Source organism: Eschrichtius robustus, chromosome 14 (assembly GCF_028021215.1).
Source record: "Eschrichtius robustus isolate mEscRob2 chromosome 14, mEscRob2.pri, whole genome shotgun sequence".
NCBI lineage: Eukaryota > Metazoa > Chordata > Mammalia > Artiodactyla > Eschrichtiidae > Eschrichtius > Eschrichtius robustus.
Window position 1 is genome coordinate 42126736 of NC_090837.1, and position 27795 is coordinate 42154530.

Below are 27795 nucleotides of genomic sequence, written 5' to 3' on the forward strand. Positions count from 1 at the left end.
ATATTATTAACATAAAAGTAGAAACTGGCAAGCATTATGTAAACAAATTCCACGTCTGCTTTCTTTAAGGTAACAAGATTTTACTAGATTATCAACCTCTTGCTTATCCACAGGAAACAGATGAGGATCATTCCTTTCCTGCATCTAGAAACTGATGACAACACCATCTCACTATCAATGCCAGATGGCAACCATCTAACTCTGAGAAAACAACCAAACACCATTCCTGGATCCCTGCCCACTGCAACAGAGCTTCGCAATACAAGTTGAAAACCACATGATTTTGCATCCTCATTTATATACGTCTATAACCTAACGTGTTTCCAGCATAAGAAAGAGTCTGACAATTGTGGGTGTGATTTCAATTTAAAGGTGAATACACATAAAGAATATATGCAGATAAACTCATCACCCAACATACAGAAAAACAATTTTGAAAAATTAAAAACAAAAACAACTTCAACGATGGTCTAGCTTTTCCCTTAAAAAACATAAGCCACCTAAAGCTGGTAGCCCTAAAACAAACCAAAGTTTTGAAATATTTCCCCTAATTAAAAAGTTTACTCTTTATTAAATTTGCTCAGCATTCTAGGAAGAAAATCTACCACTTTTCACACATTCTTTGTTTAGGCTTACATCCTGTTGTTTCACTTAAAAATATTTTCAAACACATCATCTCATTTGTACAGTTGGGGAAAACAGTGAATCAGAATTTGTCATGCATCTAGACTGAAAGAATAGAATTACTGAGCCTGAAAATTAAGCAAGTGAATTTATTATTAAATTGCAGATTATGCCCAGGCATGGTATATTATTATACAAATGCACCAAGAATTATAGAGCCATAGACCATTATAAACATGACACCATGCTTAAATCAGGTTCTTGTCTGTGGGCCATGCCTGACTATACACCTCTTACATAACTGTTCTCCTAAGCTTATAAATTTCAAATATAGTCAAGTGAGCTGAGGGTCAGGATCAAGTTTTTACTCAAACCAAGATTCAAGGGAGCTAGAAACCTTCCCTTCACTCTCTCTCCTGTCCCTATTACTTGGTCTTGGGAAAAAGAGAACATGATAATCAAAGATGATGTGTCCTTGTAACTGAGATACACGGAAATCACCTACTGGCTTCCTAAGGCTCAGGCTGAGGGATTGAGGCCACAGAGCAGAAGTAAAAAGTTTGAGCAGGGAATGCTACTTTTAGAAAAATAAGCAAAGGTTTCGCGAAAGGCTGATTTCTGTTTTAAAATCTAAATTGTAAAACGCTCATTTGCTAGTGTTGTAAGTGGGCCTTTTCTCCCTGGGATGCACAAGGAACTCACTGACAAGACTCCCAGGGCTGTTGATCCATGCTCTAAGGGTATCAGAATCTCCCCAGACTTTTGTGGTGTGGTGGTGTTGCCAACATTCTCCGAGGTCTACCTAAGTCTTTGAAAGCTACTCGTCCCCATTCCCTTAAGCTTTTTGGCATTCACAACACAACCTATGTTTAAATGGCTAATACAGACTTAAACAATTTCAATTTCTTTTTTTCATCTGGAAGAAACTATGGAGGATTCTTTCAACTCCCGTTACTGAGTCAACTTGAACTTTTTTACCCTTCGACACTCACTGAGTGCTACTTCTTACAGAAGTGTGTTTCTGTGTTATGGCAGGTTTTCTGCATTTCAATGTGAAGTACTTAACGTGTCCATGTTAAATTTTAATTTTTTTTGGAATCAGTCACTTCACACTAGCTGACTCTCAGAGAGCTATAGCTCTTACAACGGGAAGAAGAAGAAAAACAACAACAACAACAAAAAAAACTTTGCTGGAAACCAGCTCCGTGGCCTAAAAGTCTATTTAAAGATGCAAATGTGTGTGCATAGTTAGTGCAGATGTTTTTCTACAGCAACTGTACTTGCTGAGTTTCACCATTTCCATAAAGCACATTAAAACAAGTGTGTGAACACTGGGAGATGAAAGTCTCGAACACTCCTGAGACTTTCAGTGGAAAGGAGAGCCGCCTGACTTTTCTCCAAGCAGACAGGAATGCCCATGATTCAGCAGCCTGAGTAAATAAAAGAGGTCCTTATTTCCTAATTTTGCTGGCTGGCCACACTGCAGCAGCCTCTGTGCTCCTGCCAAAGGGGATGCAGAGCTGGAGCTACACCCAGCAGCTGAAGGCCTGTCTTTGTTAGCCAGCCAGGCTTTCCCGACCATCTTCTGGCAACAAAACTGCCATATCCTGCAAGGAAGACCTCCATCTCGGGCTTGATGGTTCTCTAGTCTGCCTGAAAGGACGAAACAACAGATTTTGCTGGGTCTACGTCGGAGGATGACAGCTGGAAACTCAGTTAGCGGCAGAGCAACACCTGTTCGGTCATATTTATGGGGGAAAGTGCTCACTAACAGAAAAGTGAAGTCATACTAGAAGGAGGGATTGTGCAGAAAAAAAAAAGACACCAGAGCACAAAGTACCTCTGTGACATGAGCCATCGCCCCTCATGTACCAACTTTGGAGGAGACAGCAAAGATTGGCTATGATTTTATCCTGGCTACTCGGGGATGGACAGACGAACACACCCTGGGAAGGGCTGCTGGGCTGCCAAATGGGGGGCTGATAATGTCCGTCTACAGCCTGTCATTGTGGAAGAAAAATGCTGAGGGTCTGGCCATTCTTTGCCTTTCAAATCCAACTGAAGTAGCCAATAAAAAAATAAGGTCAAAGAAGGAGGAAGAGAAGATGCACAGGAACGTTTGGGGTGATGCTAAAGCTTTTTATTTTTGCACCATAAAGCATGTCTTAGTCTTAGGGTAAAGTACACGCTTCTGGAGGGCAGGGACCAAGCCTAATTTTAGAATGCTGACTCCAACAATACGGGCAATCATGAAATTATTAAGGAGAAAGTCAAGTAACAAAGTGGATTGACTCACTGTACATGTTAAAGAAGTGATCCGAATCTCTGAAGTTATGGAAACTTCCAATACATTTAGTTCTTCGTAGGGCCGGGCCCACAAGAAGCTGGCTTACTGATGTCCTTTTGCTACCTGAGCTCATTCATTGTAAAGGCAGAGTACTCACTAAACCGCCCTTGGGGACTCAGTATCATGTGTGTGCAAGTGCCACACAGCAAGATTTCTTTAACAGGGACAGGATTTACATCACTGGTTACTTTTCAAGTGAGGAAAAGAAGCCCGAATACTGACAGCTCTGGTACCTCTCTTTTCGAAGAGCAGTAACTCAGAATGAGAACTAAAAGTCAGGATTCCGGAGTTTTATTTCTAGCTTCATAACTGACTTAGAGAGTGACCTGGCCAAGTCATTTAATCTGCCCCTACCTAGGTATTTCACCTGCAATATGAAGATAATAATTCTTGCTACTTACCCTCTGGGGTGTTACAAAGATTAGTGAATATTTCTAGGGCACCTATCATCGCTGAAGGAAAAGCTGCTTATGTAAACAAAAAGACTTATATGGGTTGCATGTATTTACGTTTTCACATGTAAGCTTCTTAATGTGTACACTACAAACATATTTTAACATTTTCTTTTCTTTAATTGAACCACTGGAATATCAGCTTTAGGGACTGGCCCAAAGAGTGCCTTAAGCATTCACAGTTGTATATTCAGCCACCAAGAAAATAAAATATAAACTGTTGGTGGTATCTAAAAGTTAATGGACCATAAATCCAAGTATTAAATTATTATACATATGATATAATCTTGGGTCTTTACAGACAGATAACCTTGGAACAAGTATTTTGCTATGTAATTCCGAAGCCAAGTGTGGACTTCGGAAATTACCTCTCTTATCCTTAAAACACTAGCAGTACAATCACTGCATTATTTAACATCAAAATAAGTTCATTTAGTAGATGATTTTTTTAAGCGTAGGACAGTAGGTGAAAGCATGAGACCAAAGCAAATTTCCAGGTTATTTCCTCCATTGGCTGAAAATGGTCCTTTCTTTCTACCAGCATGCTCTAGGAGCAGTTCTGAACTTTCATACTAGAGTTCATAGTCCTTTTTCCACTCATTAACTTAAGACACCTTAAGACAGTTAAACTGAGAATCTTGAGGGAAATATACAGGTAGGCACAAAGGCTGAGAGAAGTTAGGTGCTATCAAGAGAGAACAATATTTTGAAATGTGTGTTTAATAGACACAGGTAACAAGGATATTTGTCATGTTAACCCAGAGGCATCACAGTAACAACTCCGCATCATCATATTTAAAATCATCTCACCAAATTGCACAATACATTTTAAAGCAATGATCTAAATTGCTGAAGGAGATGGTCATTCTAAATAAATCATTATGCATTATTACACAATTGTTTCCTTTCATCCTCGACAGAAATGTCAACAGTTTTAGAAAGGCTGCAACTTTAATAATATAGCTATCATACTTTAAAAAAAAAAATCAACAGTCCCACATTAAATTCACTCCTTTGTCATGTAACTTATTTAACTACTTGAAAAGGAATATTCTTTACTGGGTGTTCAAAAGAGAAAAGTGAACTTTAAAATGACTTATAATTCACAGACGCTTTTAAATTCTGTAATATTACAAACTGTTCTGGAAGGACCAATTAAGTGCATTAACAGTTAGGTTATGAGGGAAAAGGGTGGTCACTCATTAATGATAGCAGCTGTGGAAGCAGGAGTTGGAGGAGCACATTTTTTAACACAGTCAAGATGAATTCCAGATATCAGAGCTCAGAGGTTTTTGTTTTTTTTTTCCTTTCAATACTCCCTAATAAAAAAGAGGCTCACTTTCCCCAACAATCCTTTAATGCTTTGGATGAGCCAAAGAGATAAGCTGTTATCACCCCTGCGCCGTCCTCCTTAGGTAATCCTGGGCTTTATATCCAAGCTGCCTCTTTCACCAGACACAGTTCTGTTACGTGTGCGGAGAAGTACAAATGTTTTGCTCGCTGTTGCTTCAAGTTCATTTGAACAGACGGAGCTCAATGAATTCCATCTTCCGCCGCCAAATTAAACAGAAAACAGTGCATTCTTAAGCAGTTCACACTTAACTCCACCTCTCAAATCAGAGGAAAAAGCTGACGTGAAACCAGTTAAAGAACAGTCATTGTCTCTCTCACGGAAACTGAGACGTGTTTCTGAAGCCAGACAGAAGGAAAAGCGGTTTCCAATTACGTGGGGGGGGGGCGGGGGGGGGGGTGAGCACGGCTTTGCTGCTTCCATCTTTTGGCTCACTTAAAAATATATATAACTAATGATAAGCACCAACCTCTTGGCGTTCAGTAATTGGCAATCATATGCTACACATCTGTTTACAGTGCTGTGGCTGTGAGCATTCTACATCATGTAATGTATTTATCTCTCCTTTAATAATGACAGCCATCATCACGGTGAATTTCCCAAGTCTGTTTCCTTTTAATCTCAACTATTTTGAGTTAGAAGGCGTGTTTTCGTTACTTAGAAGTCTTGTATTTATATATGACCTCATACCACAAAGAATTTGAAGCACTTCTTCATTGCTTATTTCATTTATTCGTTTATATAACCAACATTTATTAAACACCTACTATGTGTTTAGGTCTGATAACTAGCTTATGAACTCTAGAAATTACTATTTTTTTTTAAACTCTTGGCCTCCTTGTCTACAATATCAGAAAAATTCCAGCCTTCCCCATAGTTGATATCATAAGAATCAAACATGACATTGTATGAAAGAGCTTTCTGAACTGCTACAATATAAACATGTACTAAATTATTACTACTACTCTGAAAGTCAAAGTTACCGTTAGGTTATAACTGATAAATGTGAAAACATTACAGAGGAATAAAAATTAACTATAATTTAGTGGTTGCTTTCTTCATATTGAAATTCTAAGAATTTTAAAGGACTTAAAAGGCATTTTTGTTTAAAAATAAGAAATAGGGATTTTGGGGAGAAGATGGCGGAAGAGTAAGACGCGGAGATCACCTTCCTTCCCACAGATACAGTAGAAATACATCTACACGTGGAACTGCTCCTACAGAACACCCACTGAACGCTGGCAGAAAACGTCAGACCTCCCAAAAGGCAAGAAACTCCCCCCGTACTTGGGTAGGGCAAAAGAAAAAAGAAATAACAGAGACAAAAGAATAGGGACGGCACCTGCACCAGTGGGAGGGAGCTGTGAAGGAGGAAAGATTTCCACGCACTAGGAAGGACCTTCGCGGGCAGAGACTGCGGGTGGCAGAGGGGGGAAGCTTCGGAGCCACGGAGGAGAGCGCAGCAACAGGGGCGTGGAGGGCAAAGCGGAGAGACCCCCGCACGGAGGCTCGGCGCCGAGCAGCACTCACCAGCCCGAGAGGCTCGTCTGCTCACCCGCCGGGGCGGGCGGGGCTGGGAGCTGAGGCTCGGGCTTCGGTCGGATCACAGGGAGAGGACTGGGGTTGGCGGCGTGAACACAGCCTGAAGGGGTTAGCGCACCACAGCTGGCTGGGAGGGAGACCGGGGAAAAAGTCTGCAGCTGCCGAAGAGGCAAGAGTCTTTTTCTTGCTTCTTTGTTTCGCGGCGCACGAGGAGAGGGGATTCAGAGCGCCGCCTAAACGAACTCCAGAGACTGGCGCGAGCCGCGGCTATCAGGGCGGACCCCAGAGGCGGGCGCGAGCCGCGGCTAACAGCGCAGAATCCAGAGACAGGCGCAAGCCGCGGTTATCAGCGCGGACCCCAGAGACGGGCGTGAGACGCTGGGGCTGCTGCTGCCGCCTCCAAAAATCCTGTGTACGAGCACAGGTCAGTCTCCACACCGCCCCTCCCGGGAGCCTGTGCAGCCCGCCACTGCCAGGGTCCCGTGATCCAGGGAAAACTTCCCCGGGAGAACGCACTGCGAGCCTCAGGCTGGTGCAACGTCATGCCGGCCTCTGACGCCGCAGGCTCGCCCCGCCTCCTGTGTACCCCTCCCTCCCCGCGGCCTGGGTGAGCCAGAGCCCCCGAAGCAGCTGCTCCTTTAACCCCGTCCTGTCTGGGCGGGGAACAGACACCCTCAGGCGACCTACATGCAGAGGCGGGTCCAAATCCAAAGCTGAACCCCGGGAGCTGTGCGAACAGAGAAGAGAAGGGGATAACTCTCCCAGTAGCATCAGAAGCAGTGGATTAAAACTCCACAAACAACTTGATGTGCCTGCATCTGTTGAATACCTGAATAGACAACGAATCATCCCAAATTCAGGAGGTGGACTTTGGGAGCAGGATATATTAATTTTTCCCCTTTTCCTTTTTTTGTGAGTGTATATGTATATGCTTCTGGGTGAGATTTTGTCTGTATAGCTTTGCTTTATAATAGCTTTATTTTACTTCACTATATTATAGCCTCTTTCTTTCTTTCTTTCTTTCTTTCTTTCTATTTTTTCTCCCTTTCACTCTGAGCCGTGTGGACGAAAGGCTCTTGGTGCTCCAGCCAGGCATCAGGGCCGTACCTCTGAGGTGGGAGAGCCAACTTCAGGACACTGGTCCACAAGAGACCTCCCAGCTCCACGTAATACCAAACGGCAAAAATCTCTCAGAGATCTCCATCTCAACATCAAGACCCAGCATCACTCAATGACCAGCAAGCTACAGTGCTGAACACCCTATGCCAAACAACTAGCAAGACAGGAACACAGCCCCATCCATTAGCAGAGAGGCTGCCTAAAATCATAATAAGGCCACAGACACCCCAAAATACACCACCAGACGTGGACGTACCCACCAGAAAGACAAGATCCAGCCTCATCCACCAGAACTCAGGCACTAGTTCCCTCCACCAGGAAGCCTACACAACCCACTGAACCAACCTTAGCCACTGGGGACAGATACCAAAAACAACGGGAACTACGAACCTGCAGCCTGTGAAAAGGAGACCCCAAACACAGTAAGATAAGCAAAATGAGACGACAGAAAAACACACAGCAGATGAAGGAGAAGGGTCAAAACACACCAGACTTAACAAATGAAGAGGAAATAGGTAGTCTACCTGAAAAAGAATTCAGAATAATGATAGTAAGGATGATCCAAAATCTGGGAAATAGAATAGACAAAATGCAAGAAACATTTAACAAGGACGTAGAAGAACTAAAGAGGAACCAAGCAACGATGAAAAACACAATAAATGAAATTAAAAATACTCTAGATGGGATCAATAGCAGAATAACTGAGGCAGAAGAAAGGATAAGTGACCTGGAAGATAAAATGGTGGAAACAACTACTACAGAGCAGGATAAAGAAAAAAGAATGAAAAGAACTGAGGACAGTCTCAGAGACCTCTGGGACAACATTAAACGCACCAACATTCGAATTATAGGGGTCCCAGAAGAAGAAGAGAAAAAGAAAGGGACTGAGAAAATATTTGAAGAGATTATAGTTGAAAACTTCCCTAATATGGGAAAGGAAAGAGTTAATCAAGTCCTGGAAGCACAGAGAGTCCCATACAGGATAAACCCAAGGAGAAACATGCCAAGACACATATTAATCAAACTGTCAAAAATTAAATATAAGGAAAACATATTAAAAGCAGCAAGGGAAAAAAAACAAATAACACACAAGGGAATCCCCATAAGGTTAACATCTGATCTTTCAGCAGAAACTCTGAAAGCCAGAAGGGAGTGGCAGGATATACTTAAAGTGATGAAGGAGAAAAACCTACAACCAAGATTACTCTACCCAGCAAGGATCTCATTCAGATTTGATGGAGAAATTAAAACCTTTACAGACAAGCAAAAGCTAAGAGAGTTCAGCACCACCAAACCAGCTTTACAACAAATGCTAAAGGAACTTCTCTAGGCAAGAAACACAAGAGAAGGAAAACACCTACAATAACAAACCCAAAACATTTAAGAAAATGGGAATAGGAACATACATATCGATAATTACCTTGAATGTAAATGGATTAAATGCTCCCACCAAAAGACACAGGCTGGCTGAATGGATACAAAAACAAGACCCATATATATGCTGTCTACAAGAGACCCACTTCAGACCTAGAGACACACACAGACTGAAAGTGAGGAGATGGAAAAAGATATTCCATGCAAATGGAAATCAAAAGAAAGCTGGAGTAGCAATTCTCATATCAGACAAAATAGACTTTAAAATAAAGACTATTACAAGAGACAAAGAAGGACACTATATAATGATCAAGGGATCGATCCAAGAGGAAGGTATAACAATTGTAAATATTTATGCACCCAACATAGGAGCACCTCAATACATAAGGCAAATACTAACAGCCATAAAAGGGGAAATCGACAGCAACACAATCATAGTAGGGGACTTTAACACCCCACTTTCACCAATGGACAGATCATCCAAAATGAAAATAAGTAAGGAAACACAAGCTTTAAATGATACATTAAACAAGATGGACTTAATTGATATTTATAGGACATTCCACCCAAAAACAACAGAATACACATTTTTCTCAAGTGCTCATGGAACATTCTCCAGGATAGATCATATCTTGGGTCACAAATCAAGCCTTGGTAAATTTAAGAAAATTGAAATCGTATCAAGTATCTTTTCCGACCACAACGCTATGAGACTAGATATCAATTACAGGAAAAGATCTGTAAAAAATACAAACACACGGAGGCTACACAATACACTACTTAATAACGAAGTGATCACTGAAGAAATCAAAGGGGAAATTAAAAAATACCTAGAAACAAATGACAATGGAGATACGACGACCCAAAACCTATGGGACGCAGCAAAAGCAGTGCTAAGAGGGAAGTTTATAGCAATACAAGCCTACCTCAAGAAACAGGAAACATCTCGAATAAACAACCTAACCTTGCACCTAAAGCAATTAGAGAAAGAAGAACAAAAAACCCCCAAAGCCAGCAGAAGGAAAGAAATCATAAAGATTAGGTCAGAAATAAATGAAAAAGAAATGAAGGAAACAATAGCAAAAATCAATGAAACTAAAAGCTGGTTCTTTGAGAAGATAAACAAAATTGATAAACCATTAGCCAGACTCATCAAGAGAAAAAGGGAGAAGACTCAAATCAATAGAATTAGAAATGAAAAAGGAGAAGTAACCACTGACACTGCAGAAATACAAAAGATCATGAGAGATTACTACAAGCAACTCTATGCCAATAAAATGGACAACCTGGAAGAAATGGACAGATTCTTAGAAATGCACAAACTGCCGAGACTGAACCAGGAAGAAATAGAAAATATGAACAGACCAATCACAAGCACTGAAATTGAAACTGTGATTAAAAACCTTCCAACAAACAAGAGCCCAGGACCAGATGGCTTCACAGGCGAATTCTATCAAACATTTAGAGAAGAGCTAACACCTATCCTTCTCAAACTCTTCCAAAATATTGCAGAGGGAGGAACACTCCCAAACTCATTCTACGAGGCCACCATCACCCTGATACCAAAACCAGACAAAGATGTCACAAAGAAAGAAAACTACAGGCCAATATCACTGATGAACATAGATGCAAAAATCCTCAACAAAATACTAGCAAACAGAATCCAACAGCACATTAAAAGGATCATACACCATGATCAAGTGGGGTTTATCCCAGGAATGCAAGGATTCTTCAACATACGCAAATCAATCAATGTGATACACCATATTAACAAATTGAAGGAGAAAAACCATATGATCATCTCAATAGATGCAGAGAAAGCTTTCGACAAAATTCAACACCCATTTATGATAAAAGCCCTGCAGAAAGTAGGCATAGAGGGAACTTTCCTCAACATAATAAAGGCCATATATGACAAACCCACAGCCAACATTGTCCTCAATGGTGAAAAACTGAAACCATTTCCACTAAGATCAGGAACAAGACAAGGTTGCCCACTCTCACCACTATTATTCAACATAGTTTTGGAAGTGTTAGCCACAGCAATCAGAGAAGACAAAGAAATAAAAGGAATCCAAATCGGAAAAGAAGAAGTAAAGCTGTCACTATTTGCAGATGACATGATACTATACATAGAGAATCCTAAAGATGCTACCAGAAAACTCCTAGAGCTAATCAATGAATTTGGTAAAGTAGCAGGATACAAAATTAATGCACAGAAATCTCTTGCATTTCTATACACTAATGACGAAAAATCTGAAAGTGAAATTAAGAAAACACTCCCGTTTACCATTGCAACAAAAAGAATAAAATATCTAGGAATAAACCTACCTAAGGAGACAAAAGACCTGTATGCAGAAAATTATAAGACACTGATGAAAGAAATTAAAGATGATACAAATAGATGGAGAGATATACCATGTTCCCGGATTGGAAGAATCAACATTGTGAAAATGACTCTACTACCCAAAGCAATCTACAGATTCAATGCAATCCCTATCAAACTACCACTGGCATTTTTCACAGAACTAGAACAAAAAATTTCACAATTTGTATGGAAACACAAAAGACCCCGAATAGCCAAAGCAATCTTGAGAACGAAAAATGGAGCTGGGGGAATCAGGCTCCCTGACTTCAGACTATATTACAAAGCTTCAGTAATCAAGACAGTTTGGTACTGGCACAAAAACAGAAATATAGATCAATGGAACAGGATAGAAAGCCCAGAGATAAACCCACACACATATGGTCACCTTATCTTTGATAAAGGAGGCAAGCATATACAGTGGAGAAAAGACAGCCTCTTCAATAAGTGGTGCTGGGAAAATTGGACAGGTACATGTAAAAGTATGAAATTAGAACACTCCCTGACACCATGCACAAAAATAAACTCAAAATGGATTAAAGACCTAAGTGTAAGGGCAGACACTATCAAACTCTTAGAGGAAAACATAGGCAGAACACTCTATGACATACATCACAGCAAGATTCTTTTTGACCCAGCTCCCAGAGAAATGGAAATAAGAACACAAATAAACAAATGGGACCTAATGAAACTTAAAAGCTTTTGCACAGCAAAGGAAACCATAAACAAGACCAAAAGACAACCATCAGAATGGGAGAAAATATTTGCAAATGAAGCCACTGACAAAGGATTAATCTCCAAGATTTACAAGCAGCTCATGCAGCTCAATAACAAAAAAACGAACAACCCAATCCAAAAATGGGCAGAAGACCTAAATAGACATTTCTCCAAAGAAGATATACAGATGGCCTACAGACACATGCAAGAATGCTCAACATCATTAATCATTAGAGAAATGCAAATCAAAACTACAATGAGATATCATCTCACACCGGTCAGAATGGCCATCATCAAAAAATCTAGAAACAATAAATGCTGGAGAGGGTGTGGAGGAAAGGGAACACTCTCGCACTGTTGGTGGGAATGTAAATTGATACAGCCACTATGAAGAACAGTATGGAGGTTCCTTAAAAAACTACAAATAGAACTACCATACGACCCAGCAATCCCACTACTGGGCATATACCCTGAGAAAACCATAGGTCAAAAAGAGTCATGTACCAAAATGTTCATTGCAGCTCTATTTACAATAGCCAGGACATGGAAGCAACCTAAATGTCCATCGACAGATGAATGGATAAAGAAGATGTGGCACATATATACAATGGAATATTACTCAGCCATAAAAAGAAATGAAATGGAGGTATTTGTAATGAGGTGGATGGAGTTAGAGTCTGTCATACAGAGTGAAGTAAGTCAGAAAGAGAAAAACAAATACAGTATGCTAACACATATATACGGAATCTGAGGAAAAAAAAAAAAAAAAAAAAAAAGGCCATGAAGAACCTAGTGGCAAGACGGGAATAAAGACACAGACCTACCAGAGAATGGACTTGAGGATATGGGGAGGGGGTGGGGTGAGATGTGACAGGGTAAGAGAGTGTCATGGACATATATACACTACCAAATGTAAAATAGATAGCTAGTGGGAAGCAGCCGCATAGCACAGGGAGATCAGCTCGGTGCTTTGTGACCACCTAGAGGGGTGGGATGGGGAGGGTGGGAGGGAGGGAGATGCAAGAGGCAAGAGAAATGGGAACATATTGTATATGTATAACTGATTCACTTTGTTATAAAGCAGAAGCTAACACACCATTGTAAGGCAATTATACTTCAATAAAGATGTTTAAAAAAAAAAAAAATAAGAAATAGGAATTGAGTTCCCTGGCGGTCCAGTGGTTAGGACTCTGTGCTTTCACTGCCGAGGGGCCGGGTTCAATCTCTGGTCAGGGAACTAAAATCCCACCAGCCATGTGGCCAAAAATTAAATAAAAAATAAAATAAAAAATAAACCAAAATACCAAAAAAAAATCTGAACACTAATAGTAGTTATCTTGAAAATCAATGCGCAGGAGCTCATTCTTTAATAGCGGCACACACTGGCAAGCTGTGATTAATTCATTAGTGGAATAAAATCCCCACAATGGGATGGCTTGCATTCAACATCTTGAAGCCACATCCCATAGTTCTGACTCCAGCCCAATATCTCACTACTTTACCTGTTTAGAAATTTCTCGAGGGCAAATTCTACTTTGCTTCAAAACCCTTCGCTCTAGTGTGAAATATACCTATTAAGCTTTGAAAATATAGCCACACCTTTTGAAATATACTCAGCAAATTTCTCAGTGCTACCATGTTAATCATTAGTAATTTTAAATTAACCTCTTCACTGGGGTAGCATAACATAAAAGGGATTCTTCCACTAAGAAAACTAAGTTTGAAAATGGCTTCATTAGTGAATGATAGACCTCAGAAAAATCATTCCACCATGTTAATGGTTTTTCGAAGAATTGCCCTACACACTAGAATTTTTAAACAAAGAAATCAAATTCTGTATTTCAAAAAGGAGTCTGGTCTATGAGAATGTTTTGTCATGTTGAACTCTACTGAATACTTTCCAACATGTAGGCTTTGGTCCAAGGCTGGCGAACTTTTGGTCACAAGGAATTATAACAGTCCTGAAATGGTGTTCACTAGAGCTGAATTTCACCTGTATTATATCCACGGCAGCAGTAAAGCTGACATGAATTTTTGGCAGTTTAAAAAGGCCACACCGTATACTTCACTGCAGATAAAGCCACTGGAGAATACAAAAGTGTTGAAAGGCTAAAATTTAATTAATGACCAATTAGCACCCCCTGTGGGTTCATTGTGCAGTAAAGTGATAAATACGGTGTGCTAATATAGAAAAAGCTGTTACAAAGATTAGGGGGGAAATATTACAATTATCCATTTGGTATTATAATACGGTGGACATCAGTGTTCTTGATTTTGATGTTCATGTGTCTAAAATATGATAGGAATTCGTAAGATCTGGAACAAATAATCATTTTTTATTTTAAGGCAGAGACTGTCTCACACAAGTTGTCAGGCTGAAGTAGAAAAGCTAGTGAGCGCACCTAGCCAACCACACAGCAGCTGCAACTCAAACTAGTTTGTGTTGCCTACTCCTCAATCAGTGTTTATGCATTTTATGGGGAAGTTATATGCTGCAGTGGTATTTAAAAATTGGAGGATGCTACACTATCTTGAGATTTTATGCATATGTCGAGATCTACAGGACAAACTGCCAATGCGTCCTCACAGGACAGAATATCTATGGTGTTTCAACAGAATCATTAACTTTCACATCATTAACTTTCATCATTAACTTTTACATAGTAAAACTAAAACTGAAAAGTGACGTTGGATCCCAAGTAACACAAATGATATAAGGAGTCATTTATTTTATTTTTTTTAACGATTTTTTTTGATGTGGACCATTTTTAAAGTCTTTATTGAATTTGTTACGATATTACTTTTGTTTTATGTTTTGGTTTTTTGGCTGTGAGGCATGTGGGATCTTAGCTCCCCGACCAGGGATCGAACTCGCAGCCTGTGCAGTGGAAGGCAAAGTCTTAACCACTGGACCGCCAGGGAAGTCCCAGGAGTCATCTATTTTAAATGAGATAATGTTTATAAACTGCAAAGGACAAAAGTATGTTCTTAAAATAACTCTAATTAGGGCATAACAAAGTATTTCTACACAGATCATTAATATCAGTATGCTTATTCATGTAGTTTTTTTTTTCATTTACCTAATTAGGCAAAATTTGAAAGAGGCAATCCTGAAAATAATGCTGATTATCAATTAATGGATTTTCCAGGTACCTTATTCTCCCTTTGTTTTCTATTTCTCACTTTTGGTTCAATTTACTCTTCCTTAGAATGAATATAAAAATAAAATTCAAACCAGTTCACTCCATCATTTTCTTTCTTGTTAACAGTCCTGGTAATTTATTTATGGGAACCAGTACTAGTCAAAAGTATGGCACGGGCTATGTGTGCATGTATGTTTTTATGCAGGACTGACTGATGCTCAGAACAGACTTAATGATTTATGTTAAATCAAGGCATACATTTTTGAAATATCTTTGCTATTTCTCACTGCAAAGTATTAATCATAGTAATTTGCCACTTAATATGAGTAAAGGCGCAATCATGTCTTAATGAAACACTTCATTAGGGGAAGTCTTTATGATGCTATTTTTTTACCGATTAATATATATTACATATAATTATATTATTTTATTAAATTATATATTTTGTATACTCAGTTATATAGTTTACACATGTGTATATGTAATTGTATTAAAATATATGTGTATGTATGTATACATGTGTGTATATATATGTGTGTGTGTGTTATGTATATATGTCTGTTTATATATGTAACTAAGATGAAGTTTCTTGCCAAATATCCCAAAACTGGTGACAGAGTCAGTCCTTAAAAACCCCATGATACCTCCAAGTAATACTATGTCATTTTGCCTAAATCCAAGATAATTTTAACATAACAAAACAATGTATAAGAAAAGAATACAAGGCAGTGTGGCCACAGTAACAAGAGACTTAAAGAGGCTGGTGGGAGTCTGGGAGCCTTGGAGACTCCATCTGCACTTGTTTCACAAGGACATAAAGACCCCTATCCCTCCAGCACACAACACAGAGGACACAAAATTCCACCGAAAACTGAGCGTACTAATATGATTTAAATACGAGTAAATTAAGAAACTCTAGTCAGATAATAAAGAATTGGGCATGTAACTGCTTAGTTCACATGTGAAATGCACCAATTCTGAATAATTTTCATAGAGAAATTTACAGCACTGTTTCTTTGTTTTTGTTTAATTTGCTTTTGAAAAGGGATATATGGATAGCATATATCTGTATTTCCAAGGCTTATTGACCCTTGCAAAATCATGTTTCCAATACCCAAAGACATAAAACTGACTAGCACAGTTCTGGGATCTTGATTGACTCAATGCTGTCTGTAAGAAAGCGCTGGTTTCTGAATCTTCACAAAGCCTCCTCCCACATCTGAGCTCTACTCTTTTCTCTTAAGATGACCTGATGTTGTTTGGCATGGGTTATGCATACCTCTGGGTCTGACTTGAGGGATCAAAGGAAAGAAAATAAATGAATTTGATTGAAGCCTACACAGAGAAAAAAAACTCAAGGCTGTCACTCCTAACTTTTCATATATATGAAACATTAGATTTAAGATCTGTGAGAAGCCTTAGTCTTTAGGGAAAAAAAAGTGCTAATCTTACAGATGAACACACAGATTGGTGAGGATGAGTAACAGGTTATAATCTTGCACTAACAATAGGAGCTGATGGGGGCACTAAAACCCAAGCCCTAGTGCCCCCGTGTCCAGGCAAGCAGCTTGGTCTATGTGTCAGGTAACTCTCCCAGTCCCTCCTTCCCTACCCTCCCACCGAAACAACAACTGCCTCAAATGCCAGCCAGTCACCTAGTTTCTATGGGTAAATGAGTGAACTTAAAATAGTGTTTCACATTATTCTCTTTGGTTGTTGTTGTTAAAGATTTCATTGTGGTTTTCTTTTCCTACTACAAAACCAATTTATGCTAACTGACATACGTGTACACGCATGTATAGAGGAAAACAAAAACCTAACAATTCTATGAACCTGTAATCTGCTGTTGACACATCATGACAGCTCATTTCTTACTTTAATTTCACTTCTGGCTACTAGCTAGAAAAACCACAGACACACACATACATACACACACACACACACCCCTCTGGTTTTCCTTAATAATCTCTCTCCCCCTCCGTCTCTTCCTTCCATCCTCTCCTCTGAGGGGAGTGGTTTGGTTGGGTCAGGTATTGGCAAATAAAAGCAGAAGAAAAGGTTCCATCAAATTAGCACATGGTCAGCTTCACCTTCCTCACGCTTTTGCCTCTGGAACCACAATTCCTGCCACTCATCCAATGAGGGATACAACGAAGGGTCCTCCTCACCTTCCTCTAAGCTCCCCTTCCTCTGTGATTACTGCGGCTACCATGACTGCACACAATGAAACCAAAGGCCGACCCTCTGCCCCAACCAGACGACCGAGGGCAGCCTTTCTTAGCATAATCCACCAAACACCTGCTCCCCAGTCACCTGAACTGTGGTTGAAAATGCAAACTCCCGCACATACCCCCCTGCCCAGGTCTACTGACTCTGAACTTCTAGGGACGGGGCTCAGAAATCCTCATTTTTAGCAAGCTTTTAGGGTGCTTCCCCTGTATTACTGAGTTTGAAAACCACTATAGTCTTTTATCGCCTCTGAATCGTTGAAATCCTCTGCTTCAAGTTTGCTCCGCGTGGCTGTGCCTTTTCCATATTTGCCGCCCCGCACTACAGCAAGGGAGACGGAGAGCTTTCTCTCCCTCATTCAGAGACCAAAATGAATCCCAGTTCTTCCAAGAAGCAGCTTTTCCAGAAAGAAAAGGACATCATTATCCTTTGCCTTCCCATCCCTTAACATTGCCTCCTCCCACTATGAGTAGGACTCCAAGCTTCAAATCTTTTCAGTGTTGTGTTCAACTAGCTCCCATAAGTCACTTCCTCTCTATAGAAGAGTGTTGTTGGCAGCAGCTTGTGAATTTCTAGAAAAAGACAGTAACCATTTTGAAGAGTTATAAAGTTCCAAGTACATAAAGGCTGGATGTTACATGATTAGGATACGAAATTGTGAGTAAACAGCTCCTTTCAAATGTGAACATGGAAAGGTCTATCTCCTAAACTTTGGTGGATAATTACTTTCAAGCTGCATTAGCTTGATGAGAAATATCCATAGGCTATGAAATGCTGCTCACCCTGTGAACCATTTCAAAGAATGAAGGTCGTCACAAAACTGAAGACAAAGCAAATGAATAAGTGAAGGAGGAAGAGGGGAAGAGGGAAGGGGGCTTCCGAAGATCAGCAATACTCTCTTTTTCCACTCAGGAAGGCGTGGCTAGGATTGCTGATTAAATGCCTGAAGTTTGGCCCTCTCTAGAAACCGTAGATATCTTGTTTTTTGCACTGGCTCCTATCAGTCGCTGGCAACTTCCTGGGTTCTGCACGTAAGTGCGGAATGCCATACAGTAAATTAAGCCTTCTGCTGTCAGAGGTGGAAATAGGAGGGGAGTAGAAAAATAGCTTGATCTCAAATGATTTTTATTGGCTTCATTTACATCCTGTTTAAGGTCTTCTGAGTAGCTCAAGGTGTCTTATCTCTGGCTACCAGGGGGTATTTTGCAGTCAAAGCAGTTAAAATACTTCTCTCTCCCTCCCCTCCTATTCCTTTCCCTCAAGCTCTCTCTTTTTTCAAGCCATCTTATCTTATCACACACATCTCTTCACGCTGAGAAGAACCCATACTTATCAGAAGCAGTGTGCTCTATTGTCTTTTGGGGCTCTTAGAGACAAATGAAAGTTTAAGTCAAAAGAAAATCAGTTAACCTCTCTACTCAGTTTGGAGATACTCAGGGCTGTCTCACTTTTCTGAGTGCTAAATGGTATGAGCAACATTCCCCTGTAATTTACATGCATACAGAACAGCTGCCCCTATCAGATTACGAAGAGCAGGTACAAAGCTGCCGGTACTAAATTGCATAATGATCCTATCCCAGGAAGAGGAAGCTTCGGTAATCTACTAGAAAAAAAAGCAAACAGAAACAAAAAGACAGTGAGGGCACGTGAAGAACAGTAGTCGAGAGAGGAGGGACTTCTCTCCAGAGGCACCTGAATGCTACCTGTGCGGTCCACACAAACACTAGGTCGTTATTAGAAACGTATGCAGTACACACCTTCTGTAATAGCAGCACACACACCATTATTCAAATCTCTTAAAGAATCACACAGTCTGCCAGGGAAACCAAATATTGAGGGACTTGATCCTTCTGTTATAAACTCTGTAGCAATAGCCCACAACCCGGGTACACCTTGGAATTGTCCGAGGAGCTTTAAAAAATACTGGGTCCCTGCCCGGACCAATTAAATCAGACTCTCTTAGGGTCGGGGGGCCCCTGGGGAAAGCAGTCAAGGTTGACAACCACTGCCTTAGACTATCAGCAGTCAATTTGCAAAACCCCATGGAAGGCAGTCTAAGAGCCAGACTCTACAAAAACAAATCCCTTTATTGTCTGGGCTCCCTACACCAGCACAGGGGGAAGTTTTCTGCATACTTTGGGTCAAATGCAATGAACCAGATTTTTTTTTTTTTTTTAAGTTACAGGAAGCAAGACTGAACACTCCAATCACTCACCATTATTCCCTGTGAAAGAGCAATACGTGAACAGTTATTAGGCATCTCATCTGTGTGTTCTATATTCCTTTTAAAAATTCCCATTCCTCTTCTCCTTCATCCCCCAGCACCCCATGGGCTCCTTTATATTAGTGATAACCCCATCCTTTCACCTGCGGTGAAGGCTCTCTTAATTGTCCATTATCTTAGTGTGTCAGCACAAAGGAGCAGAGACGGAATCCTCGTCCAAACGGTTTCACCTCCCTCTCCTGAGAGTGATGCCCTTGTCAAGGCATTAAAAACATGAAAACCTGCCACTTATCAGAATTGTATTTGAATCGAACCACTGTCCTTGAAAACTGTAGGCAGGAGATGGTATCAAACGGCAGCGCATTGCCAGCTCCAGTTCTACGGAGGCTGGAACAATCTACAAAGATACCATCCAAACTTTGCCATGCATCCCTCATAATGGAATTACAGGTAACAATGAAAACATGTTCCCTGGTTTTAAGTGTTAAATACAAAGGAATTCCTGGGTCAGATTGCTCACGAAGGCAAAGTTAACAGTTCCAAGCCCTAGGACGCCTTTGACTGTAAACTCACGGAGGAACCAAACCATAAAACCCTTCTAATTACTCCAGGCCTCCGATTCTTACAAACGTTAAGTCAAGGCTATGAAAACATCACATTTATCTTGTTATAATGAGGGAGGGAAATGAGCACATCTTTAGTGATCTTGTGGACAGATTCAAAAACAAAGCACGTTCTAGATAGCATCTAAACACAAAAATGAAAGAGAGAAAAAAATACATTATTTTCAAGTATTCACGTCATTTTGTGTGATGTACAGTTCTCTGTATTTCCTTGCCACTTTTGATATTTCTTTCTTACTCAATTCAAACCCACACTGCCTTAGGAAAAAAAAGAATTTATGCGTGCTTTTAACAAGTAAACAAGTGTACAAATTAATTCAGAGAACAGTAATTTTGAAAATTTTCTATATTTAATGTGCACTGCAGTTGAACTACTTTTTCTGTACAAATTAATTTACTGCATCAGTGATCGATGTTTATGTTTAGGCAATTTTATTTCTCAGTATGGTAAAATTAGACCTAATAGTTGCAACCTGTTATGTCCAATCTGTCACTGAAATTCAAATTGCCTTTTTCCTATTATTCAAGGAGCAATTTGGAGGAATTAAAGCCATCTAAAAACGGAAGACAAACAATTCTCTGTAAGGACTCAATAGTCTGTGTCATCAACCAAATCCGCACCCCCATGATCTCTCCAAAGCAGGTTCTTTCGACATGGTTTTTCTGAGGTTCTCAAACTTTCATGTCTGCCAAGCCATACAGGAGGAAATTTAAGGATAAACTAAAAATTGTGTCCTAACAATGTTCAGCCTTCGAGAGAAGTAACCTAAAATTCTAAGATTTTGTTGTTGACTCCAAAATACCAGCCACAACCTAAAATACTAAACCCCAACCTTCAGAGCTAGTATATGTGGCCACATCCTATTTTTCGTTTGGCTTTATCTACAAATATGTTCTTTAGGTTTTTTTTTTTCTTGCAAAATAAGTTTAATTCACAATTTTCTTTCTTACTGGGGCAGATTCAGTGACTGAGATGCCTAAGATTTAAAGTTTGCAGCGATGGAAGCCAGGATTGGGAAGAGACCTACTTTACAAACAATTTCCGTTTTGCTTGGTTTTTCTCATTGCTTAGTTACAGGTTTGATCCTATGTAGTGGTTAATGCTTCTCTATTCTCTGAATGAAAGTGATGTGTCTAAATGGAGACGCTGGGAGGGGACACACTAAAAACTGGGGCAAAGCTATCAGGGCCCTCACCTGCGAGAGACAGGAAGCCCTCTAATCAGGATCCAAGTATAAGGTGACACAATCATATTGTGCCCAATATTCTATACCATCATCTTACGATATGCTCTCAGTAGATTTTTGGTTTCTTCAACAGAAGGGCCCCAAATCAACTGTTAAGATAATCATCACTTGGTATAAGAGAACTGCTGAAGATATTTCTTTGGTAACACCCCCTAACTGCCATCTTCGACTCCCTAATCCACCTTCCCCAAAAGAGTTTCTGTTGATTATAGGGAGATTACACTTAGATTTGGGGATGCTTCATTGTGATGGGATAACCTCAGTTTTCTTGTATGGTTGAGTTTCTACATTATCAGTGAAAGCCTGACAATTTCTATCAAACCAACCATCTTTTCAGCTTCACAGTGGCCAATGAATAGTTTGAATTTCTTCTTGCTCACCTCTTTCTGGGCTGCAATAGCTAAATGAAATGATAGTCCTGCCCCAATTTAAGCCTACTTAATGTCACATGTGGCCTCAGCCTATATGCTATTCACTAGTCTCCAGGGAATACCAGCTTTGCTCCCCAACTCCCACCCCAGACAGGGCAAAGGAGAAAAATCCCAAGGAACTCTTCCTGCACTGACACATTTACACACAGCTTTCTCTCTAGATGGAGATAAGAGGACACAATCAAAAGGAGTAATTATTCGTTCAGAACTACACACCAAAACTCAGTCATTCTATATCAGCAGATCTAGTACTGAAATAAATGAAGTAAAACTAACATGAATATCTTTCCTTTGCTTGCTTTCTCTCTCTCTTTTTAACTTTTCCATTATCACTTTTTCTAAGACAAACTCATTTCCTCAGACAAATGCTTAGATCATCAAGCTGATTAGTAATTTTACTTCGAGGCAGGACTGATTAATGTGGATTATGCAACTGATTAATACTATTACTACAGCACACATCCAAGGGAGCTCTGAGTGTCTCGCTTTCCAATTTTTAAAAAAATTATTGAAATGGGTTCTAATTAACGTGACTTGGTCTTCTTAACGTTTGGAGAACAGCATCGTAATGTGAAATTGAGGATTTATCTGTCCTTTTTTGGCTTTCTCGATATCGAAGAACTAAGAAAGAACAAATGAAAACTGAACATAGTGATGTACAGCATTTCAAAATTCAGGTCTATGATGGTGAGAATCTATTGTTCACCTACAGAAATGCCTTGACTTCAAGATGCGAAACTGGTTAAATGTTGTAGATGAATGAACTCCACCTTCTCATGCTGCACCAGTGGTGGGAGTCCTCACCACAGGCCACTAAGACACGACAAGTCTCCCTTCCTCCCAACAGCGATGAACAGAGGTAATTACACCCATCCCGCCCTCTAGCAACACCTCCCGGCTGCCCCAGCATCTCACTTGCCCTGACAGTGCGGAAGTCTTCCTGCTGTCAACTTCCCCAGAGAAGTTCAAATACATAAGTTTGTGCACGTGCACACACACACACACTCACTCTTCTATCTGCCCCACTTCCTGTGTACTTATGGCTACTCCTTCTATACCAAGCGTGGCATTTCCAGAAGCCTAAGCCCTCACAGAGACTCTGACCTCCAAAGCTTCTGCTCGGCCACTCTCTGGGACAGAAGCCACTGGTGCGCAAAGTCCTGGCCCTCACAAGAGTTCCCGGCCTCTTGTGCCCCTCCTGTTCTAGAGGAGCCAGGGAATGCTCTACTCCCAGAGCTTATGAAACACAGGAAAAGGGACCAGGAGTCACTGCTCCTGCAGGGAATCCTGGAGAAATGCGAGTCTGGCTTCCTCAGTGAAGACTCAGAATTCAGATTCCCACTGAAACAATGCTTATGGCGTATTGTTCAATTCACTGTTTAGTTATGAGCAGCCTCTAGCACAAACCAGAGATACCTTTAAGAGAACAACAAAAGGCAATCCCTCTAAGAGGATAAATTCCAAAAGGTACCCTCCTTATAGAAGAACTACAAAAAGTGTCCCTTCCACTGGTTGGCTGCAAGCACTGCTGGATTTCTGTCCCTTCACTCTGCTTTTGGGACCTTTGTGACATTCACAAACTGCATGTGTGATTCTTTACTGTAAACTTCATATGTTTTTTAAAAAAACGGGCTAACCGGAGAACCTAATCCCCATTTACTGCATGTTCCATTGGAAAACATGTGACAAATTCCATTGTGAACCACTTATAAACTTTTGGTGATTTTGAAAACTGCAGAAAACAAATGAATTGCCTTTGCTCTAGCCAGTCTTTATTGATCTCATTATCTCAAGTATGCAAAGTTGTTTAGTCTCAGCATGTCTCTTCTGAAAAGAGAATTTTTTAAAATTCCATTAATTTTATTGTGGGTCATCAGTGAATACTTTTTGTCATGCATAATTCCTTGACGATGTATCTTTGAACTAATCTTGTTTTGTCCTAAGCTTCCTACATTCACTCTGCAGATGGGAGAAGTGGGAGAGGTGGCTTAGTTGAGGGAAAACAGTCTCAATTATTCTCCTAACTCATTCGAGTCTACCCATTCATGCTTTCAACCATTCATCCATCAAACGGACATTTGGCTAGGCACTGAGATTTAAAGGTATACAAAATGCCATCTTTACCCACTCTTGGTTATGGGTAACCAATAGCTCTTGGTACAGAGCTATTTAAAACGTACATATGTCTTTTAAAGGTGTGTGCTCTTTATGAAAAAGACTTTGTATTAAATGAGTTTGTTGCTCAAAAGCTAATACAGTTCATTCATATTTTGTGAATATTCATAATACATAACGTTCCTTAGTATAAGAACATAGAATATAACACCACAACCAATTATAGGGGTGGATTAAGTTTATAAGATAGACAAGAATCATTCTCTTTTTTAGATTTATTTTTTGTTTTATCCTGTTTTCTTTTTTTTTTCTCCAGCTAATGTGTAGGCTATATTTTATATTGTTGTTATGAACAAAGATTTATCAAAGCCCCTAAATGTAGCTACTATTGTTAAGACTATAATAAAGTAAAAGTTATTCAGTCCCGTCTGCTTGAAGCTTCAGTTATTGCTTGGGGTTATGGCATTTGCATTAGTCTTCTTGCTACCACCCCTCTACCATCTCTTAAAGGCATGTTTTGCTTTCTGGTGAATTTCCCAACCTTCTCTCTTATTAGCATGTTACCTTAGAGTGAGTTCAACATGAGCATTGATTTCTTTCCCCACCTAAGAGAGGATTCTGTTCAATTATCACTGATGTTTTCTCTCTCCCCTTTGTCACCTCTCTGGCCCAAAGTCTTGACCACATCCTTTCCTGCGGCTGTGGTCACATGACCTTCTTCTGTTTGCCATTCCAGGGAAGGGTTTCTGTAGTGCTGCCCATTCCATGGGCCTTCCTATTTGACAATGCTCACTCATTCTCAGACTACTTCTTCTTTCACCTAATTTTCATTTGGACAAAGATAATTTTGAGGCCCATCAAATGAACTAGGGGATACATTTTCGGGTGTGTCCTGTCAGTCTCGCTCTTCCGATCCGCTCGTAAACTTCACAATCATATCCTGAGTACCTACTTATGGGTGAGACTCTGTACCTGGCACAGTAGATACAGAGTTGACCAAGACACTGAACAGTTCACTGACTAATAAAATGGGGGGAGGCACACATGTAAATATACGATCACAACACAGTGGGATCCGGAATGGAACAGAAGCCTCGACAGAACTACTGCGGGCGCTCCGTGGAGGAAGCGCCAACTACATCTCGGAGGATATAGAAAGGCCACCAAGGATGTGTTGAGCTGGACCCTAAAAAAATAATCAGGAGTTTTCCAGGTATAGAAAAGTTCACTCCAGGCAGAATTGTACATACATTCAGAATCGTATGTACAAAAGCAAAAACTGTGTTATCAGGGAGCCAACACTGGTGTCAAATGACTAGAGAGAAGAACTCAGACGTGGCTGTGCATTAAAATCACCTGCAGATCTTTTTTAAAAAAAAAACCTGATGCCTGTATCCCATCGCCCAGAAATTCTAATTATATTGGGCTGGGGATGAGGTTTAGATCAGCATTTGTAAAAGTTTCTTAGGGGATGTTAACAGGCAACCAGGATCTGGACTAGAGAATAGAGTCTGTGGGAAGAAGTGGCAGAAGACATTCCTCCATACAGAGCCAGGACCCAGCTCATGACAGACTTGCCTATCAAGCTAAGGGCCTGGAGTTTATTTGGAGGCACAGAGAGCTGTGAAAGCACTTTAACCATCAGAGATGGGACTCCATCAGAGCCCTCTGGATTGGGAGGGACCGGATGAAGGCAAGAGGCAGGGAGTATACTTCTGAGGCTATGGCAATGGCCCAGGTAAGAGATGGAAAAACCGAATCCAAAAAACTAGCCCTGGTGATAGAGTGGAGGGGATGCATTCACTTGTTTAGAAAAAGAGATCCAAAAGATTCAGTGACTAATCATGCATGATTAGTGAAGGAGAAATCCCTGTGATGTCTATTCCTCCTAATTCCCCGCCATTTATCCTGCTATTGTCACTACATGACTGGTTAGTGCAACTGTCTGCAAGAAGGATAAGGTCATAGTTTCGAACCCCATTTGTAAGAAACAACTGTACTCCATTTCAGTGTCACAGACTGCCTAATTAAAGCCAGCTATCTTGAAACTGTACACACACATGCACACACACACACACACACACACATGCACGTGTCAAAGGGAGGTCAAAAGAAGACTCTAGCTGGTTAGATTAGAACAAAGTAGTCATCCCTATAAAAAGTAGGGAGCTTTACATGTATGTCCTACTGATGCAAGGTCAACAGCAACAAGTTTGAACCTAAAATACATTATATGCCAATGAAACACTGTCTAGTAAGAACACAGGCAAAAAATGACAACTACAGAATACTGAAGCACAAACAATTCAATTCTGTGTTAACATTCCTTTCTGTCCTGGATCTCCTGGAAAAGTCTTTGCAATAAGGAATGTATACTGTGATGTTATCAGTTATGTAGTGGCCATTTTAAAATGTAAACTTCTCCATCTGAACTTTTAGGGAAAGATACCTTTATGGTTTTCTAAATAATTTGAGTTCAGGAACTTCCCTGGTGGTCCAGTGGTTAAGACTCCGCCTTCCAATGCAGGGGGCACAGGTTTGATCCCTGGGCTAGGAACTAAGATCCCGCATTACGCAAGGTGTGGCCAAAAATTAAAAAACAAAGTTATAAAAATGAAGCAAAAAATAATAGAAATAAATAATTTGAGTCAGCACAGATTTTTTGGAAAGCCATATTGATATCCACAACAATCTCTTTATACTGTATACTTTTCTAATTTTAACTAGATAAAGAACTTTGAGGAATTCCCTGTCGGTCCAGTGGTTAGGGCTCCGAGCTTCCACTGCAGGGGGCATGGGTTCAATCCTTGGTAGGGGAACTAAGATCCCACATGCTGCGTGGCAAAAAAAATAATTAATTAATTTAAAAAATAAAATAAAATAAAAGGACAAACTTTGTGTTAAAAAAAAGAACTTTGGGGCTTCCCTGGTGGCGCAGTGGTTGAGAATCTGCCTGCCAATGCAGGGGACACAGGTTCGAGCCCTGGTCTGGGAAGATCCCACATGCCGCGGAGCAACTAGGCCCGTGAGCCACAATTACTGAGCCTGCGCGTCTGGAGCCTGTGCTCCGCAACAAGAGAGGCCGCAATAGTGAGAGGCCCGCGCAAAGTGATGAAGAGTGGCCCCCTGCTTGCTGCAACTAGAGAAAGCCCTCGCACAGAAACGAAGACCCAACACAGCCAAAAATAAATAAATTTAAAAAAAAAAAGAAAAAAAGAACTTTGTATAACCTTTACATACCTCTCCCACTTACTCCAATAATTAGCCATTAATAACAGAGTATAAATATGTAAGGTCCTGTGGGCATTGGCACACGTCCACAAATTTTCTTCTGTTTTATATAGATAATGTTACAAGTGTTACAAGTGTTCTTTAAAATCCAAGTTATAATCACCAACACTTATTGAACACCTATGAAATGCTTAATTTAAATTAAGCTTAATTTAAATTAATCAATATATTTTAGGAGGGTCTGGCAAACTAGGCTTGCAAGCTAAATGCATCTGTTTTTGTAAATAAAGTTTTACTGGAACACAACCATATTCATACATTTACATAGGAGCATGAGTTGCTCAGTATGGCAGAGGTGACTACTTGTGACAGAAGCCGTAATGGCCCACAGAACCTAAAATTATGACTATCTTGACTTTTACAGTTAAAGTTTGCCAGCCCCTGTATTACAGCATTGTCTTAAAATGTATTGACCACACTCTCTCATATACTAAGAAGAAATATTTATGACATCATATTTCTTTGCTTTTGCCATCTGCTGTCTTTGCGGAATTAAAAGAATTAGAGTCTGCCTAAAACTGACTGAAATATCACACTTTGGGGTGGGGGGAGGGTGTAGAGGCTGGTAATTACATTCTGAAACAAACTACATTCTAACTCT

The 27795-nt window shown here is 40.2% G+C and overlaps 1 protein-coding gene across 8 annotated transcripts in view; it reads right to left on the reverse strand.

Moving 5' to 3' along the window:
* ZNF521 (zinc finger protein 521) overlaps positions 1-27795 on the reverse strand; it is a 287757-nt gene that overhangs the window by 164804 nt on the left and 95158 nt on the right. The window contains exon 1 of one of the 8 annotated variants that reach the window (XM_068563428.1): positions 6305-6374. The exons of the other annotated variants lie outside the window; for them this stretch is intronic. The gene's annotated coding sequence lies outside the window, so the exon portion shown is untranslated. Of the gene's footprint in view, positions 1-6304; positions 6375-27795 lie in introns of those variants that run through there. 8 annotated transcript variants of the gene reach the window in all.